The following is a 5,000-nucleotide window of genomic DNA, read 5'->3' on the forward strand; positions in this document are numbered from 1 at the left end:
GCCGCAGTGTCACTAATGTACAGAGATAGAACAGTTTCGACTGGAACTAGAGTAACCGTATACACGGCACTGATTAGTAATAGATGCAGAGCCATCAGAATACAGATAATATATACAACCGTCCCTATACATGCTGAAAGACTCTGCACACAATGAGAACCACACGTCAGCCAGACACTCTTATCACACACTACTCTCTTATCACACACAATATCTAACCACCAGCATGGAAGAACATCCAGTGCATCCTCTCCGCCACATGACACAATCCACACTATCATTACCAGACCGGGAGGTCCACCCAGAAAACACAATATCCCACCCTTCCGACATCCGCACATTGCTCAGCTAAGCCACGAACACCCACACATGTCCTACACAGTGGTGCACCCAACATCACAATACTGCCTCCTGTCACAGCACACAAACAATGGCAGGAATGAAAGACACAGATCTGCCACAACCATGGAATCGGAGCGCCGCCTGTCATGAGCCAAAAGTGCATCCTGATGTGACAAATCGGATAATACCGCAGGCATCCAATTACGATAATCACTATCAACGAACCTGCCGCCCCCCCCCCCAATACACCTTTCCCTACAACAATGTGTATCTGAACCTACGCTATATCGTACCTTAACCTAACCTATATCGTACCTTAACCTAACCTATATCGTACCTTAACCTAACCTATATCGTACCTTAACCTAACCTATATCGTACCTTAACCTAACCTATATCGTACCTTAACCTAACCTATATCGTACCTTAACCTAACCTATATCGTACCTTAACCTAACCTATATCGTACCTTAACCTAACCTATATCGTACCTTAACCTAACCTATATCGTACCTTAACCTAACCTATATCGTGCCTTAACCTAACCTATATCGTGCCTTAACCTAACCTATATCGTGCCTTAACCTAACCTATATCGTGCCTTAACCTAACCTATATCGTGCCTTAACCTAACCTATATCGTGCCTTAACCTAACCTATATCGTGCCTTAACCTAACCTATATCGTGCCTTAACCTAACCTAATTTGTGCCTTAACCTAACCTAATTTGTGCCTTAACCTAACCTAATTTGTGCCTTAACCTAACCTAATTTGTGCCTTAACCTAACCTAATTTGTGCCTTAACCTAACCTAATTTGTGCCTTAACCTAACCTAATTTGTGCCTTAACCTAACCTAATTTGTGCCGTAACCTAACCTAATTTGTGCCGTAACGTAACCCATGTTGTGCCGTAACGTAACCCATGTTGTGCCGTAACGTAACCCATGTTGTGCCGTAACGTAACCCATGTTGTGCCGTAACGTAACCCATGTTGTGCCGTAACGTAACCCATGTTGTGCCGTAACGTAACCCATGTTGTGCCGTAACGTAACCCATGTTGTGCCTTAACCTAACCCATGTTGTGCCTTAACCTAACCCATGTTGTGCCTTAACCTAACCCATGTTGTGCCTTAACCTAACCCATGTTGTGCCTTAACCTAACCCATGTTGTGCCTTAACCTAACCCATGTTGTGCCTTAACCTAACCCACGTTGTGCCTTAACCTAACCTACGTTGTGCCTTAACCTAACCCATGTTGTGCCTTAACCTAACCCATGTTGTGCCTTAACCTAACCCATGTTGTGCCTTAACCTAACCCATGTTGTGCCTTAACCTAACCCATGTTGTGCCTTAACCTAACCCATGTTGTGCCTTAACCTAACCCATGTTGTGCCTTAACCTAACCCATGGTGTGCCTTAACCTAACCCATGTTGTGCCTTAACCTAACCCATGTTGTGCCTTAACCTAACCCACGTTGTGCCTTAACCTAACCCACGTTGTGCCTTAACCTAACCCACGTTGTGCCTTAACCTAACCCACGTTGTGCCTTAACCTAACCTACGTTGTGCCTTAACCTAACCCATGTTGTGCCTTAACCTAACCCATGTTGTGCCTTAACCTAACCCATGTTGTGCCTTAACCTAACCCATGTTGTGCCTTAACCTAACCCATGTTGTGCCTTAACCTAACCCATGGTGTGCCTTAACCTAACCCATGGTGTGCCTTAACCTAACCCATGGTGTGCCTTAACCTAACCCATGTTGTGCCTTAACCTAACCCATGTTGTGCCTTAACCTAACCCATGTTGTGCCTTAACCTAACCCATGTTGTGCCTTAACCTAACCCATGTTGTGCCTTAACCTAACCCATGTTGTGCCTTAACCTAACCCATGTTGTGCCTTAACCTAACCCATGTTGTGCCTTAACCTAACCCATGTTGTGCCTTAACCTAACCCATGTTGTGCCTTAACCTAACCCATGTTGTGCCTTAACCTAACCCATGTTGTGCCTTAACCTAACCCATGTTGTGCCTTAACCTAACCCATGTTGTGCCTTAACCTAACCCATGTTGTGCCTTAACCTAACCCATGTTGTGCCTTAACCTAACCCATGTTGTGCCTTAACCTAACCCATGTTGTGCCTTAACCTAACCCATGTTGTGCCTTAACCTAACCCATGTTGTGCCTTAACCTAACCCATGTTGTGCCTTAACCTAACCCATGTTGTGCCTTAACCTAACCCATGTTGTGCCTTAACCTAACCCATGTTGTGCCTTAACCTAACCCATGTTGTGCCTTAACCTAACCCATGTTGTGCCTTAACCTAACCCATGTTGTGCCTTAACCTAACCCATGTTGTGCCTTAACCTAACCCATGTTGTGCCTTAACCTAACCCATGTTGTGCCTTAACCTAACCCATGTTGTGCCTTAACCTAACCCATGTTGTGCCTTAACCTAACCCATGTTGTGCCTTAACCTAACCCATGTTGTGCCTTAACCTAACCCATGTTGTGCCTTAACCTAACCCATGTTGTGCCTTAACCTAACCCATGTTGTGCCTTAACCTAACCCATGTTGTGCCTTAACCTAACCCATGTTGTGCCTTAACGTAACCCATGTTGTGCCTTAACGTAACCCATGTTGTGCCTTAACCTAACCTATAATGTGCCTTAACCTAACCTAAAGTGCGCCGTAACCTAAACTATATTGCGCCTTAACCTGACGCACGTTGTCGCTGAACCTGCTCTGTAATTGTTATGCAACCCGTTAAAGTAGTGTAGTGTTGCCTAACCGCAACCCTCGCAATATAGTTCGCTACTCGCACTGCCCGGTCCCCTGTGTATCGCGTCATGTTAAACACCTTGCAGGTGTTGCTGACTTTCCACATGCTCCTGCTATACACTGTAGTGTGGATAGCAGCAGGACGTACATGCCCCCCCCCCTTCCCCCCTGCCTTCGCAAGCTGGTCGGTGAGAAGTTTGCATGTTCAATGCCCTTCGCATGCCGACGTACTCAGCCTACGTTGTGGTACGGCCTGTCACCTGTCCGCCGATGTACGCAAAACCCACAAACTGTACTGCACATTGCTCCGTATGTACTGAATGATACATCGTGGCCCATGTGACCGTATGACGACAGCGCCTAGCAACGGCGGACCATACAGTCCAAATATTGTGCACGCAGCTACGTGTCGTCTCCCTATAAGAGCTGGATTGCAGTGTGGTACGCCATACAGACGTGTGGGAGGAACGGACGCCCTGGATGGCGATCAGCATGAGCAGTCTGTTGATGTAGTGGAGCGTGTATTCGGACGTAGTCGTCTCTTCTCACACACCGTGATAGCATGTTGCACCGCGTTCCACATCTGCGACATGCTGCAGAGGCGGGCTGACAGTCGTTCGCGCAATGGACACCGCATACGTACGGGGTCTACCTTCCACGTGTTCTCTAGGCGTGCACATGTTGTTGCGTCTATGTGGGCAGACGTAGTGTGTTGTGACACCTGACACAGGCATGCAATACTCGTTGCAAATGGCGATGGACGTGTACGTTTGCTGGTGACGTTACGCAAATGAACAACCGGTAACCCGTTGTGGTGCGGTTGTTCTCGCTAGAGGTGAATCAGTGTTGGCGACGATCGGTCGAGCTATTAACCGGTTGTTTCAGGGATACCCACCATGCCCACGAACGTGAAAGGGGACCCACCATGCCCACGAACGTGAAAGGGGATCTGGGTGTGAGGCGATACGCGGCGGTGGCTGGGTGGGACCGTCCCCGGCCGGTGAGGGGGGGCCGCCCGGCGTGCTGGCAGCGCGGTGCGTGGGCGCACGCGCTACAGCCGGCTGGTGGGGGCGGCCGGTGGCAGGCGCGCCGGCCGACGGACGCGGCAGGCGGCGCAGCTGCGCGCCGGCGCCCCCTGCTCGCGGCGCCTTGCGGCCAAAGTAGGTCCTCGCGGGCCCGGTGCGAAGCGCGGTGGCCATCTGCAGTGTGCTGGTCCGATTGAGGACTTTGTGCGCTGAGGATGCGCCGCCGCCCGGCGCTCGGCGCCGCGACGCCGTCTGCTGCTCGGTCGCCCCAGCGGTTCTCGCAGGTGGTTTGTATCGCAGCTGTGCGGACGTGTTGGCGCGTGCGCTGTGCTGGGAGAGTTCGCTTCGGCACCCAAGTAGGGCTTTTGTCCTTCTGTGGCGCTGGCGTTGGAGCTGCCGGTCACCGTAGGTGGCGCGTGTTGTCTCCCGCCGGCAATGCCACGACAGCACGCTCCCGGGCCTCTGTCGGCAGCGGCAAGCTCAGTTGGGAGCACGGGTGGTCGCACCTAAAGCGTCTACTCGCCTAACTCCGGGCGATTGCGCCTCTCTCGAACCCGACCAAGTACTTAGGACGGCGCTGCGCGCCGCCGGGACCTGAGAGGGTTTCGAGGTGTGTTGTGCAGGGGAGCTCAGCCTCCTCCTGTTTGCAGAATAATTGAGCGGACGCTTGCGTGTTCGCGCGGGCCCCCGGGACACACTCCCGGGCGGCCGGCTGCTCAGCTCTAGTTGACGCAGCTCCCTGGTTGATCCTGCCAGTAGTCATATGCTTGTCTCAAAGATTAAGCCATGCATGTCTCAGTACAAGCCGCATTAAGGTGAAACCGCGAATGGCTCATTAAATCAGTTATGGT

General features: G+C 50.9%; 1 non-coding gene across 1 annotated transcript in view; it reads left to right on the plus strand.

The window, feature by feature from the left end:
• The first annotated feature begins 4,885 nt into the window (after nt 1-4,885).
• The window catches only part of LOC126448746 (small subunit ribosomal RNA), a 1,909-nt gene continuing 1,794 nt past the window's right edge, over nt 4,886-5,000 (plus strand). The window contains exon 1 of the ribosomal RNA XR_007584216.1: nt 4,886-5,000. This exon is cut by the window's right edge and continues 1,794 nt beyond it. This is a non-coding gene — a ribosomal RNA (small subunit ribosomal RNA).

This window comes from Schistocerca serialis, unplaced genomic scaffold (genome assembly GCF_023864345.2).
Source record: "Schistocerca serialis cubense isolate TAMUIC-IGC-003099 unplaced genomic scaffold, iqSchSeri2.2 HiC_scaffold_623, whole genome shotgun sequence".
In the NCBI taxonomy this organism is placed as follows: Eukaryota; Metazoa; Arthropoda; class Insecta; order Orthoptera; family Acrididae; genus Schistocerca; species Schistocerca serialis.